The sequence below is a fragment of the Canis lupus genome, chromosome 33 (genome assembly GCF_003254725.2).
Source record: "Canis lupus dingo isolate Sandy chromosome 33, ASM325472v2, whole genome shotgun sequence".
Lineage (NCBI taxonomy): Eukaryota > Metazoa > Chordata > Mammalia > Carnivora > Canidae > Canis > Canis lupus.
In genome coordinates this window covers 6,186,056-6,202,200 of record NC_064275.1, presented here as the reverse complement: position 1 = coordinate 6,202,200, position 16,145 = coordinate 6,186,056, and the positions used below count along the sequence as shown (strand labels likewise).

Below are 16,145 nucleotides of genomic sequence, written 5' to 3'. Positions count from 1 at the left end.
TATGTAGTAGTGTTACTAGCATTCCCACCCCTTGTCCTCCAGGGACCTACAGTCTAGTATCTTTTTCTTGGATGGTATTAGAAAAAAGATGTATAAATTTCTAATTACTCTTTGATTTAAGTCTGAGCATTGCTGCTTAGTAAAGCCATTGAAACCATGGGACCTTTGTTTCAAATGATAAGAGCTTTACAGCATTGTAATAAATATTAAGCATGATCCTACATAAATATGCATGTATATTAGTACAAGGTATCATTTTTATTAAGTCCCACTTGGATTCATTTTTTTTCCTTCTTTCATTTTTTGAATCGTTTCCATTTGGTCAGAAACATTTTAGCAATTACAACTTCATCCTTGACTCACCATGCAGACTACACCAAAGGTGTTAATATTTAGACCCAGTTTCTTCATCTTGCTAAGGACTGCTAAGGACTGCTATATGAATAAATTTTAAAGTGAAAACAAGGTTTTATTTTTTTTAAAGATTTTATTTATTTATTCATGAGAGACATACAGAGATAGGCAGAGACACAAGCAGAGGGACAAGCAGGCTCCATGCAAGGAGCCTGATGTGGGACTTGATCCCAGGACCCCTGGGCCAAAGGCAGAAGCTCAACCACTGAGCCACTCAGGCATCCTGAAAACAAGGTTTAAATAGCATGGCATTTGATATCAGTAGGATTCTATCATGAATCTATCATTTTGATCCCAGAAACTTACTTTTGGCTTAATCAAAGTTTGGAAACTATCTCTGGAGTGTAAACTTTGTTCAGTTCAGGGTTAGCCAGTTTGCCAGCTTCTCATCTTGTACAAGTCATTCACTCCATATGAATGGTCCTCTTAGCTTTTTGCTGCAGAGCTCCCAGGTAGATAAGGAAGACACTATATTGCTATTTTGAGATGGGCATTATTTTTTACAAATCCAAAAGGAATACAAACCTGTAGTTAAGAATGACAAGGGTAAGAGAAAAGATGAAAATAGTCAATTTTGTCATGCTAATCTTCATTTAAGATCTTATTCATTGTATCTCTTCTATAGCAGTTGGCACTTTCTAAGTTGTATTAAAATTATGCATTATATTAGCTTCCTACTACTAGTCTAACAAATTAGCACAAATTAATGACTTAAAACAATATGCATTTTCTAGCTTATACTTCTGAAGGTCAGAAATCTGGCATGGCTCTCACTCAGCTAAGGTCAAGTTGTGGACAGAACTTTCTGGAGGTTCTAAGGGAGAATTCATTTCCTTGCCTCTTCCAGATTTTCGAGACCACTCAAATTATTTGGTTTATGGCCCCCTTTACCTTCAAAACCAGCAACATGAATCATTTACATCTCCTTCTGACTATAGATGAAAAAGTTTCTCTGGTTTTAAGGACTCATGTGATTAGTTCAAGCCCATTTAAATAATCCAGGATAATCTCTCTCATGACAAATGCAAAGTCTCTCTTTTCATGTAGGGTAACATATTGACAGGTTCTAGAGATTAAGGAGTGGACATCTTTGGGTGGCTATTAATCTTCCTACCATGTGTATGTCTGTCTCGTTTCTCCTACTCAATTGTAAGCATTTGGGATTCAAAATGTGTATCTGATCTATTGTATTCTCTACAGAATCTATCCAAGTATATTACACACAACTAAGTGTTCAACTAGCATTTGTTGAATGATCCCATATAACTCAAAATATTTAAAAGATTTATTGGAGCAAATGGTAAACTTGCAGTGTTTCAAGAATTCCTGTAAGAATATTTATTTAAATATATCCAAAACTACTGGAAAATTCATGAACACTTATATAATTTTGCAAGCATTAGGTTACAAAAATTATTTTTTTATTTTCAGTGCTTATACATGACTACAGTATATTATATATTCCAGGAAGCTCCGACTGTGTTAATTCCAGCTGGATTCCTGTCTGTTAGTAGAGCTTATGCCTGAATGTTTTGCAGTGATGATAAGCACAAGTCAACAATTAGAAATCAGGTGCCTCAGGAAAACTTTCTGGAGCTGGCTTGGATGCTTGCCCTAGACAATTAACTTGCTGATAATTTGCAGTGTTCATCTCTTGTAGACTTGAATGTGAAGTGTTGCTAGACTCCCCAAAGGAGTAGCTTTTAAGAAATGTGTCTTGTATGGTTTGTATCACATAGAGTTCTGCAAGTTGTGCAAAGCAGCCACAGACTCTGGAATCTACAGCTGGCAAGAGAAATAAATATTTCCGTATTGCATTTAGCAATTGCTATGTATTAAGGCAATTTTGTTTAAAAATTATTAAGGGCTTTGTAGCACAAAGACCCTGTTAAATTACACAGAAAGGATTAGATTTAGGGGGTGGGGTAGACTGGGGGATATTGGATATGCAAGCACAGATGGTCTTGATTGACTCATGAACATATCAGAGCCAAGTGGGAAATATATGTTTTGTGTGGTTATATATGTTATAAAGAAAATTGCCCCTGGTTCTTTCCTGTAAGAAAGTATGAGAAGGGAAGAGAAGGGGAGAGAATAGGATCATGTGGGGAAAGATGAAGCAGACACAAGACCAGCATATGTAGCAGATGTCTGGCAAAGAGAGGGTCATGAGACAGGAGAGCCAAATTCCTTCCTTGGAATGTGAGTGACTGATGAGGGGAGGGATCTTTGGTGCCAAGGATCAAGGTCACTGAGTGGGTATCTATTCTATAGATAGTTGCCTTGGAGTCTAGGTGTAACTCTCCAACCACTCTGTCGGGGTTAGCGTACAAACTGTCTTATTAGGAATGGGTTTGTGCAGAGTTGTTTCTGATCCACCCAATTCCTTCCTTTTCCACAAAGACCTCAGACACCTGGGAAGGATGTGGGCAATTTCAGTTATTCTGAAGTCTGTTCCAAGCCCCTTACAGGCCTTACCTCATATAATCCTCACAAGAACATGAAGTGGTGGTTGTAGAGTGGTGCCTCATTTTACCGATTAGGAAAACCTAAGCACAAGGAGGTAAATAACTTGCCCAGGGTCATACAACCAGCTGATATTAGTACAGGATTTGTAAATACACAGTCTGGCTTCAAAGTGCCCAATTTTAACCCTTCATTGCCTTCATCAACACTATATGGTTTTACCTCTTTAAACTAATGGACCCCTTGAGAAGGTAATTGAAGATTTCACCTTTGTAGTCTTCATAGAACTTGTCAGAACATCAATCTACAAAATAGGTGCTTCATTTCATAGTAAATGAATTATTTACTTAGGGTTCTTATATTACTTATCAGAAACTGGAAGAAGCCTGATTCTTGTATTCCTGTTAACAGAGATGTGTTGCAAGAAGGAGTAGAACCAGTCTCAGCAACACCAGAGTCAACCTGACAGAGAACTAGAGAACTAATCAGAACACAACAGTATTTTTAGTAATCTGCAGCTCTGGTGATACATGGCAACCCTAATGATGTGTTCATGGTGCAGTTTCCCCTCTGCCCTGTTCTCTACATATTTTTTGCTGCCTTCAGGCTTCCACCCCTTGAGGTGTCTTCTACTTTCTTTCATTTATTTTTCAAATTCTTTTCCACTGCTGACTCTGACTTTGTACATCTCTCAGTAAAATTCTAAGTGAGAGTTTTGATGGGATTAGTCATTCCACCATTTTGCTGAGTGGAGTTCTCCAGCTAGACCCCTTCTTGCCCTCACCTAGCCTATAGATGGCTATCTTTGGGTGAGACACACATTCTTTTGCTGGAGAAACTGCAGTCAGAATTGGGGGAAGGGTGAGGATCACAGGATATAAATATCTATGGATGGAGAACCACTCTGAAGGGAGCCATGGGTTTGGCAGGGACTTCAAGGTCTCAGAAGGGTACATTATTTGGCTTTCCTCATAGAGTCCTATTCATGAAAATGGGCAAAATTATAGCCACAAAAGTTTGAAAATCTAAGAAAATATGGTGTCCCCAGTGTATATAATAAAACAATAAAGTAGATTAGGAACAACTTTGGAAAGAGTGCTCTGAGCCCTAGACTTCAAAATTGTGCTAAACATGCTTGGAAGGTGTTGAGATGAAACAGATGATTTAACCTTCAAAACTCATTTGTGGAATCTGTCAATCAAACCTAGAAATGTAGCAAAAGATAAAAACTAAAAGCCAACAACATACCATACATACAGTTATTCCAGTTGCTAAGGGAATATATATTTTTTTTAAATCACAATCCTAGTGATAAACATGGTATTCAGTTCTTGGAACAATATAAATCAAACTCATTTAAGAAGTTTAGAAAGTAACGGAAACAGTTACAAAGAGCATTCTTTTTTGTCACAATCTTAAATTTGTAATCCCCTGTTCTCTTTTAGAATGCCATATGGAAAAGAAACAACATTTTAAATGGGTTTCTGAAGAACTGCAGTTGACATGAATACCAAAAAACTTCATAAAACCACTAAATATTTGGCTAGTGTGGAGTCTACTTGAGGTTTTAAAGTCTGAAGACAAATTGTTATGTTAAGAGAAAAAGTCTTCAGACCATGGCTGACCTATCAACTGACCAATAACTTTTCCCACTGAGCATTTAAATCACCCAACCTTCAGAACTACAGACTTCCCTAATTAAGCAGCTTTCCACCCCCCAATGGTTTGGAATGGGTCAGTGTATTGCTTTGGCTTCCTTGGCATGAGCGTGCACAATGTCTGGTCTGGTCAGCCATCCAAACCGCTTTCCCATACATCAAGGATCCAAGATAATTTCACCAGACACTCTAAAGTGCAATTGCAATTTGCCAATTTCCATCTCACGTATCTTCCTAGAAAACAGAGATCTACACACAACCCATGATATTTTTGCACATGGACTGAGATATAGATCTTGGTAGATGTCTCAGAAATCTGAGAATGGATATGCTGCTAGCTATAGTAGTAAATGAAGCATCTTTCATTTTTGGCATTGGGGCACAATTACAAAGTGAATAATAAAGAAAAAAGGGGTTTATATTTGGAATTATGGTTTGAACTGTTTTGAAAGGGCTTCTAAATGTAAGAATATAGTGAATTCAGAGTCAGAGGGCAATATGACCTTAAAGTAATAGGGATGCAATAGACTTTCCTGAAGCCATAAGTCCTTATAGCAGTCTCAGGTAAAACATCTTTACATTCAAATTCCAAGTCAGCAGTTTCAGTAAAATTGTGTGTGTCAAAAGAAAATATATCAACAGTGGGTTCATATTCTGATTTCCTTGGACTTTGCAGTGCTGGAATTCTGCTATTCTCCTTATGCTGGCCAGGGCTGAAAAATACTTGTTATAGAATTTCAGATTGGTAACAAGGCCAGTCTGGTTTATTCATAACAAGTGCTGTGAGAGTTGAAGACAGGCCACTTCAACTGAATAGAGAAAAATGGGGCATCTTTCTGAACATCAGTGGAGAAATCTGTAAATACTTAGCTGCTCTTCAATCTGAGGTCACATGAGTACCTTCGACTTCATTCTACTTAACATGAAAAGGACTGTTTGTCTTTTGAGCATGGAGGGAATAAGCTTCCCCTCAGCTTCTCTCCCTTTCAGAACCAGATCAATATCTGCTGGTCACTTTTATCCTCTAACTTCATCGGGGCTGCTGAGAGTTCACCTTCCCTTATGCTCCCAGGTCCATTGATGAAAGCTCAGGCTCAGCAGTTGGCTAGAGGATGGAAGGGTCAAGGCCAATGTCAGATCCTGCCTGTCTCTAGTATCTTAAGCCCCAGGCATGTCCCTCATGGATCATTGCCTTCTCAGTCTCTGGGAGTTGTAAGTACCGGGCTTTATTGGCCTGCTTTGTATCTGACAGTTCTAGCACTGTCATCTTTTGGAATCTAGCTATATTTCATGTGGCTATTTCTATGGTATGAGAAGGCTGTCTATATGTTGAAGCTAGTACCTAATAAATTATAGGGCCTCACTAGTGTTTGTGGAGGAGTATATGAAGTTTATGTGATAGCTATTACTTTTGTAAGCCTAGAGGGGAATGGAGCTTGTTCCTTGGGGGAGAACATTCCTGTCATTTAAGTCAGTAGCCTTGGATAATCATGTATAACATAAAGAATACACTAGTGGCAAAATATAGTGAGGAGGACAGCTGGGCTTTGGAGTGGGGATGATTGGAAGGATAGTAATGGATGAAAAGTTTGCAGAAATAATTTTACCCTATCTTATGGCAATTTGTATTCTCCCAGTCAGTCCCACATCTTGAACTGATAAAAGAGCCCCAGAGTGGAGGGGCGCAATGAGAGGAGATTGGTGAATCCCTCTCCATTCTGCACTCTTCCTGACTTACTGTGTGGACACTGAACATTGGAGATACAAGTACATGTGTATGTGTGTCTCTAATAGCGACCAAGGCAGAAGACCACCATGCATCTTATTCTATATTTCAAAGCTAGGTTTCTTGTCAAAACCTCTTTTTAGCACTATCAACCCATGATTTCATAGTTCTTTGTGCCCCCAGTGCTCCTTTTATTTTGTTCATTTGTATTTCTCATAGCATCCTGGTGATCAGTACTATTATTTCCATCTGGCAGATGAAAGTTGGGGTTGGGAAAACCATATGACTTGGGCAATCCATCCCAATAAGCAGGGACAGGACCAGGAAGCAAGCTTAGTTTTAGAACATATCCAATTATATAAACTACTAGGCCCCAGAATAGCCTCCTTTTCCCAGTTCCTACTTTTTTTTTTTCATTCGCATTCATTCAAAATCTGTCTATCTGTTGTGTGGGTCCACTGGCCTGTTGTTATTCTGAAATGGGAAATTTTAAGCCTTGCTCTTCTCTCTGAGCTTGGCAAAGTGTCTCTGGGGAGTATCTTAAGAGAATAAAGTATGCCCTGGCATGTAATTGTTGCTGAAGAAGAGACACAAGACTCAGAACCAGAAGTTCCTTGCCATGCATAAGCTTCATGACCTGGATGAAGCCTGTTGGTGTCTAAGCTTCTCCATTCATATTCCCTGCCTACCCCAACCCCACAGGAATATTACGTGACTAAATGAAAGGAAATTATCATGACCTACTTGGATTTGATGAGTTCTACAGTCTCTTCCAGTTCTGAGATTCTATTGCTCTTTACTGTGGGTAGAGAAGTTGAAAAAAGGAACCATAAGAGATTTTTAGATGACCTATGATTTTGACTTCTACTTATTGACAAGTGAAGACAGTTCTTCAGCTCCTGTCTCATCCTCATCACTAGGATAAATATCTCTGGTCTTCTCAGTCCAGGTACCAATGCTGTAGTTTCCATGCATGGTAATGCTTAAGTTGAGAATTTGAAGCAGAATCTTGGGCAATTCCACAGGTTCTTCAGGGAAAATCCTTTTGTTCTGTTTCTTAGTGTTGATTTACCTCTTTCTTTTCTTCTTCTTTTCTTTTCTCTCACCCAGTGAAATTTCCTTGTTCTTTCCTGTGTAAGTAGCTTATTAGAGCTCTTTCCAATTGAGTTCAGCTCACCTGTAAGATCCATTGTCTAAAGATCACTGGCTTTTTAGGCCAAATTCTTCCCAAATGGCATTTGAATAACTTAATTGAGTCTTTGGATACTTCTCTCTCTCTTTTTTCTTTTTTTAAAGATTTTATTTATTTATTCATGAGAGACACAGAGAGAGAGAGAGGCAGAGACACAGGCAGAGGAGCAGGCTCCATGCAGGGAGCCTAATGTGGGACTCGATCCCAGGTCTCCAGGATCACTCCCTGGGCTAAAGGCGTCGCTAAGCCACTGAGCCACCCGGGCTGCCCTGGATACTTCTCCCTCTTGGGATATGGGTCCATTCTGGTTGGAATCAGCTATAGGAGAAAGAGGGCCTAGGAAGAAAAGGTAAGTGTGGACTTCCACTCAGGGTCCAATGAAAGACCTCTTCCACCAAGCTCAATACTACTTTTGGTTATAGATGATAAAACTTTTACTTTGAACACATGCTGTTTTTGGAGTCAGGAAGTCTTTGTTCATGATCTTGGCTCTGCCTCTTACAAACTATGTGAATTTCTTATTACTTAACAATTTTACCATCTGTAAAGGGGAGAGAGAGTAATATTAGTATCTTCTATTCAATTCACAGAACTGTGTGAAGAAACTATGTCAAAAATGTTTATGTTTGTGAATTTAGACTATGTCATGCATTTTTATGTATTTTTCCAGTTTTATTGAGATATAATTGACATACAATACTCCTTTAGTTTTAAGTGTACAATATAATGATTTGAGATATATATATAATGAAATATATATATTGAGATTATATATATATATATATATATATAATGAAATGATAACCACAATAAGTTTCATCAACATCCATCACTTCAGTTACAATTTTTCTTCTTGTGATAAGAACTTTTAAGGTTTTCTCTCTTAGCAACCTTCCAATACACAATACAGTATTGTAAACTATAATTACCACATTGTACATTACAACCCCAGAACTTATTTATAATTACAAATTTGTATCTTTTGACCTCCTTCACTCATTTATATTTTTTAAGTTTTTGTATTTTTAGAATTTATGTTATTTTCTCTAATAAAATAAAATTATACTATGCTCTTAATCTTTATTTGATTATTTGATTGTAGAAATTATTTCTTCCACACACCCAAGCCAGGGAGACTTTAACAATACAGCTAAAGAGCGCCTACATTGTAGCTTCTTTTTCTGCTTCAGTACCCACTTCAGCAATTATACTATGTGTCATTCTATCATACATTTATGTATTTTAGAATTTGAGCTCCTGGAGGGCAGGGGCTTTAGCTGTCCCCTTCATTTCTGTATTCTTCACACATAGTAGTACTTTCTCTGGCATATAGCAGATGCTCAGTAAATATTTGTGAGCAAGTATTTATTAATATGAATGAATGTCCAATAAATAATAATTGTTGACTTTTTACTCTACCTCTGGTTGCATGTTTTTTGGTTCAAGTGAAGTATTTTTATAGAAATATCAGTATGTACTAAAGCAGCACACCATTCTACAGTCTAAATACATTTAGAGGAAAAAGGTAACCAAATTTTGTGAAGGTGAAATATAATTTAAAAATCCATTTTGTCTTAGATTTTGAGAACTTGACCCTATAGGTCCTGGTTTTACTGCCAGGGTCAAATCCTTTCCATGATAAAACTTCACCACCATCTCCAAGTTTATAGTTCTTATTCACTTCATGTGAGCATGTCAGACTCATGGTCTGGTGGTGAGCAATTGAAATTCATGTTTCACACATGTAGCATGTGATAAGATTTCCCTTTCTATCAAAGTAAATGCCCAGAGGAGAAAAAAGCAATTCTTTGGGTTCGGGGCATGAGTAGTTTCTTTTTTTCTGTTTTTGCTATGCATGTTAGAAAAATGTGAAGAAAAATCAAAGCCACATTGTCACATGCAATCTGTTCTAGAAGTGAAGCAAAACAAATACTTGTCCTGCCTTGAGAACTTGCCATATCTGATGTTGGCTTTCTGCCATTTGAGACCAAGTATCTTAGAAGGTAGATGCTATGAAAATCATTTATAAATATAAATGAAACAGAAAAATCTAAACTTCATGAGGTCAGTTTTGTCCAAGGAACATAAGGAATGCCAGACTCATTTATCCATGATAGTTTTTCCTTCTGAATCTGATAGATGCCCAGTGTATTCCATGATGTTCTGTGACAAGTCTCAACACAAGGACAATAATAAAACATGTTAAAAAAAAAAAAACCTAAATGAGAAAGTTGTTTTCTTATAAAAGGAAAAGAACAGTAACAACCCTTCACTGAATACAGAAGAGTAGGATTTTTCTATGGCTGTCTTTAACTTTTCTTTTTTTTAAATTAAGATTTTATTTATTTATTCATGAGAAATGTACAGAAAGAGAGGCAGAGACATAGGCAGAGATAGAAGCAGACTCTATGCAGAGAGCCCATTGTGGGACTTGATCCTGGGACTCCAGAATCACACCCTGAGTCAAAGGCAGACCCTCAATCACTGAGCCACCCAGGTATCTCCATCTTTAACTTTCTTCTGCAGTTGCATTTTCTCTGCCTGCTGAGAGCTGGAGGTCATATAGATTTTAGCAAGCAGCTCTGTGGACTCATTATTCTCTGCTCTGAATGGAAAATTTACTCCAGAGCACACCTACCATTCTGAACCCATCCCTGCTACTCAGCCCCCAAGTGTAACGACTGTCACTTGCATTGTTTAGTACTAAGGTATAGTAAGTATAGGCTACCATGCCTTACACATTACACAACAGGTTGTGAAGTTAGAGTGTTCTAGAGTTTGCAGTGCATGAAGCAAGGGGTGGTCAGAGCTGAAAGCTGCACCATTACCTGAATACTGGGGAGAGCAGAAGAGGATAAAAAGAGTCCAAAAGTACATAGAGATTTCTTGTTACTTGTGTTACAGATCTCTTTGGCATTGTTGATTTGGGGAAGGTCCCAGGAGACCAGGGCTCACCCATATCTTCTCCCCAGGAAGCCTCATGTAAGTGGGTCAGGATAGGTAGATTTCTGAAAGGTCTCTAACCTGCCAGTGAATAATTCTGGTTTCCTCAAGGCCAGTCTCCTTGATAATTATAGGATAATTATAGTATAATATATTGACTTGATTTAGTTACTCATTTTATTATAACAGTTCCCAGGAGATCCTACTTGCTGATTGATCCTACTGCTTTGGGAGACAATATTATAAGAGGGAGATGACTCTATAAAATATTCAGCTGGAAGCAAAAATTACCACTTGACCAGGGCTGTTTTTCTTGTTATTAGGTCACACTTCTGGTATAGAGATGATTCTAAGGAGTTATTCAGAACATTTAACAATCTGAGCGGCTGAAGCACATCAATCAAAGTGGAAGTCTGACTAATCAGAATCGAAAGTTGTTGCCTATAAGAAAAACCCACTGGGTTATACTGGGATAGGAAGATGGACATGTTTATTTCCCACCAGCAGCTCAAACTCTTGTCCTAAGCTTCTAAACCCTATCCTACCATAATTATCATATACTACAGGCTGCTAATCAATAATTGCAGATATATCATGTTAAAAATATTTGATTACTTTTATCCTTAAAATTACTCAATGTCAAGAATTCAGCTAACAAAATTCGACTAATGTAGACTTATCTTTCACCTCCAGTTCTTTGTTCCCAACATTCTAATTAAAAATTAACTACTTCTCCAAAAGAAATACCACTTAAACATCTCTCATACTAACTTTCCCTTATAGATATGTAGGTGGGGCCTCAGGCTAGAACATAGCCTCAATTGGATGCCCCTCTAGAATTCCCCTCCCCGCTCTGCTGAAACTGGGATATACTTGGAATTTTCCTTTTACACACACTTTAACACAACCAGACTCATTCCTTTATCATTCATTATCCTTCCCCTGTTCCGTTCTGTTAGCTCTCTACTCCAGACCACAGTCCTGTCAGGGTCCTGTTTATAATGCTAAAACTACTAAAGCCATTTATTTATTCGTTGCTTTATTTATTGTTATTCATTTATTTACTTATTGTCATTGAACAGACAAGAGATTAAGAGATGTTTATTTGACTTTTTTTTTTTTTTTCTGGTATCTCTGTTAAAAGTCCCCTTCTGGGAGGATGTCAGAATGCTTCAAAAATAAAAATGGAAAAGAAGAAAGAAAAAAGCAAAAGAACAAAGAAAGATAAAATCCTATCAACAGTAAACCAAGTAAATCTTGTTTACCTGTGCCAACTTTTTAAACTCAATTCTTGCTTCCTAAAAGTCTTAAACTCTTAAAAATAGCAGATGAAAATAACACTTTGAGAGTCTTTCTATTTGTTTCCTGTCTTCCCCTCTGTTGCTCTTGACCAGGGCCTAACCTTTCTTGTACTTGGTATACTTTTTCTTATCACCCAGGTTTACTGATTTCTTCGTAACTTGTCCAATGAATCTGGAAACACGTGTGGTGTGGGGCTGAAGTAGTGAAATGGATGTCCAGGCTTGCCTCGGGCATTCCTTCCCAGAACTCCAAGGTGAAAGTTGAATGGAAGCCCCTTCCTGTCCTACCCATTTATCTTCAGCTTGCCTATTGTATACCTCTTTTCCTTCAAAGCTATCAATGCTAATTTCTTCTTTTTAAAAAAAAAAAATTAATTCATTTTTTAAAACATTTTATTTATTTGTTTGAGAGAGAGTGGAGAACACGAGCAGGGGGAGGGGCAGAGAAGAGAAACAGACTCCTCACTGAGTGTGGGGTTTGATCTCAAGACCCTGAATCATGACTTGAAAGAAATCAAGAGTGGGGCGCTTAAGCACCTGAGCCACCCACATGCCCCTGTGCTGATTTCTTCTATATGAAGGCATCACTGGATGGGAGAAGAGGAACACCAATGCTTCCTAGCCCTTATTTTCTACCTTTCCTACTCAAATAACTTGCAGTGGTTCTGGTGGCATTCAGTGGAAACAGATGTTTCCTCTTTCTGAAATGATCTTTTGTATGTTAATATCACTCCCCAGGAAGCCTTCCTTAGACACCCCAGAGCATTTAACCTATAGCATTGTAATAAAGCATTGCAATTGGGATCTCCTACTGGACAGAAGCTCTTTCAGCTCTGGTTTTATTTCATTTCACTTTTTAAATTTTATTATTATCTTCTAATCTATTTTCTCAGCACTTATTCCAGAGCTTAGCTCATCAAGGGTTCTTAGTAAATATTTTGTGGAAATACAAATAAGTTAATTACTCAATAAGAAAGTGGAATATGAACATTTTCTACCAGCTCAGGAAATTTCTTGGCACTTACTCCTCTTTGAACCGTGATTACGAGGATTTTTTTTTTTCTTTATCTGGAATATGGGGAGGAGTGGAGGAACTAGACACCACTTGTTATCAGCTACGTGAGACTAAGATCCAAGAAATAATGAAAAGGAAGTTCATGGAGACAGATAATATAATTTGAAGTTGTATGTTCATTAATAGAAGAACCGTGGGACTCTTCTTTATGGGACAGGGTCAAAGGGACTTGGGAGAAAGAAAAAATAATTATTTCTCATTCCATTTGGATACAAATACACTTGGGTAAAATATAAATCAGTAAGCCAGACAAAGACCTTTTGTCTAAGTAATTTAAACTGCTCTTTGCAGTTTTATTGGCATATGTGAAAAGTCAAGTTTTCAGTCATGAAGATTAGAAAGAGAATGGAATTAAGGGTTGGCTAAAAAGGGATCAACGCCATTTTTGGTGTGAAAGGGTGATTGGATCAAGCATTTTATGTCTTTAAGTCACAATTTCCTCATCAAAAGTGAGGATAAAGACAATTGCTTTCTCTACTTTTTGAAGACACAGGCAAATAATATATGTAAAACTGAAAAAATACTTTGAAAAACATTACAGAAATGTAAAACATGCTATTTTCTGAGACATTGTTATCTTCTATTTCAAGGCTAACTTGGGCACTTTTCTTTCAGCCGCAAATGTAGATGTGAACTTTCTGACTTTTCATTAGTGGTAAAGGGAACACCAGGTTTCCCTGTGAAGAAAATGAAACTAAGAGCTGAATGACTTGAAGAAACATGGTTATCATGTCTAATTTCCTACTGCTTTCCAGCAGTATGGCACCGATAACAATTATCTCTGAAGAATTTCATGATACTGAACAAATTCATCCTTATGGGAGAAAGAAGCAGTGACACACATAGGCCTGCCCTGGCCAGTGGAGGCTCAGATAGAAAGGAAGCCAGCCATAAAAATAGCACACTGAGACATAGTTGGAATATTTTGATCTAAGTTGTCAGCCTGTGGATGTGAAGTCTTCTTAACTCCCCAAGATAGCTATTTCCTTACTCAAAGAAATGGGAGGATCAGGCCAATTTTGTCACATCATATATTTCTCTGCCTTCTGGGCACACTCAAGCTATCTCTACCGTGCTAACCTTGGATTCTTTCATTCAGCATTTATAAATTTCCAATTGTAAGATACTGTGCTGGTCTATTGTTCCCAAATTATATGTGATGTTTTGAGGAAGGTCAGCCATGTGATGGTAGAAACCAGAAATAATAGCAAATACATAAAGTTCACCATCAGGCACTGTACTAGAAATAAGAGTGAATGCTTATTTGGTGCTTACCCATGGGCACTGTACTAAAAATGATACGAATTTTTTTAATCCTCACTATAATCCTATGAGAAAAATTCTAGAAATATTTCATTTTATGAATATGGAAATCGAAACACAGGGAGGTCAAGTAATTTACTGAAAGCCACATATCTAACAAAATCAAAACATGAGTGCCAAGAGCCCAGCTCCAGACTTTGGTTGATGATTTTAGTTTTAGCTTAATAAGAAAGGTTTAAATCTGGCAGTTTGAATAAGTAAGATGATTTCTTAGTAAAGTGCTTAAGTTTCCAACAAAGATTGAATTTGAATGTCATCCACAGGAAAATCAAAGGTAACTCTATATAATAATATAACACAATCTATCCCTCTTTTTTGAATGTCTGTTACACTTAGTATAAATATCAGTGTTGATTGTACTTTTGCTCTTTCAGGTGGGTAAATTTTGCCTCTCCTTTAGATCATAAACAAGTGAAGAAAAATAACTATTTTTAAAACACTTATCTACCTATTATCTACCTATCTATTTAAGTCATCTTTAATTTGTCCATTTATACTTCCTGCACAGTGTAGGACACATAGTGGGCACCTGTTAAAAACAGTGATTAGCTCAGCCACATTTTTTTCCTTTTCTTTCAATTCACTTACTTTTTATCTTCTTACATTGAGAATGTTGACAGAATGTAAAAGTTTTAAAGAATTGTCCTCCCTGCACTCTGTATTCATCCCATGAACAGCATTCTCTTCCAAATAAAGAACACCTTGGCTTCCTTTAGAAACTGTACTACCCAGAAAAGAAAGAACTAAAAGGCAACTTTGGGGTAGTAGTGGAATTAGGGCAGTCTGGACAAGCCACAATGGCATACGTTTCTCACATGTAAGGGATCAAATACAGAAAGATAGATAGCAACCCCCTCCCCACCACAATAGCACTCTGTAAAACTGTTGTCCATAGTTGTCAGGACAACTATGCCTGATTTTTTGGGGGTTTCCTCTTACCTGAATCATTAGTGTAGCCTGGAATGGCTCATGGAAGCCTGACTATTCCAAACGTTAATTCTAAATATGGAAAAGAGTAAAATCATATGGGATCTGGAATGAAAATGACTCCTTAAGCTATAATGTTTTCCCTCCAGGCACACCATGTCTGTGTTCAAATTTATGAGGACTGCAAAGAAAAATACACATAACACAGGCAAGTCTAAAGGTATTCTGTTTAATAAGCTAGGATAAATTCCGTGTGAATTCCTAGATTTTATATGAAAAAGACAAGAGATTTTTCATGAATGAATTATAAGAGGTTTAAGACTGAAATAGAAAGTACATTATCCCTCTGGGCTTTTCTTTTCCTCATTTGTAAAAAATAAAAAAAGTACTTTGAAATCTCTTGTATTAATAATTCCACCCCTACAGGGGATTTCTTGATCAAAAGGAGCAAGCCAGTATGGGAAGTTCAACTTCAATTTTTCAAAATAATCTGATTGTAATAGATAATAAAATAGATTACAATCAAGAGATGGAATTTAAATTCATGTAAACTTTTAATTTGTCATTGTAGGATCACTGATTTGCTTATTAAGCAGACATACAATAAGAATTGTGCTACACGGTGAAAATACAGCAATGAACACTTGTTTTACGCACATACCTCCAAATACCGATTGAATGTTAACCAAAGGAGATTAGGTTGAGGAGCAAAAGCACTAAAAATACAGGTTTCTGCCTGCTTGCCTGTGTTGATGCTTTCTATTCCTTCAAACATCCATTTGTGACAGGTATTTGATTTAGCTGAGGAGATTCTATACTCTGACAATGTTGTATGGAAGGGAGAAATCCCAGGCTGCTTTTGGGAGGCTCACCTATGACTTCAACACAAACATGGTCAAAGAGGATGGTGATAACCCACACTTCATGGAGGCTTTAGTATGGGAAAAGAAGAGTAGGGTTCAATTCTCATGACTTCCAAATAAGCCAAACTGAGCCAAAACTCTCTTAGACATATCCAACAAATCATGTGTGAACCAGTGCTCTCCGGCAAGGCAGAGACGTGTGACCTTTATGTGTGCTAAATGTAGTTTCTAGGGAACTATAATAATATGGTCACATG

General features: G+C 37.4%; 1 long non-coding RNA gene across 1 annotated transcript in view; it reads left to right on the top strand.

The window, feature by feature from the left end:
• The window catches only part of LOC112640497 (uncharacterized), a 374,890-nt gene extending 359,561 nt beyond the window's left edge, over nucleotides 1-15,329 (top strand). Inside the window, exon 21 of the long non-coding RNA XR_007407911.1 lies at nucleotides 15,175-15,329. This is a non-coding gene — a long non-coding RNA (uncharacterized LOC112640497). The remainder of the gene's footprint in view (nucleotides 1-15,174) is intronic.
• The last annotated feature ends 816 nt before the right edge of the window (nucleotides 15,330-16,145 follow it).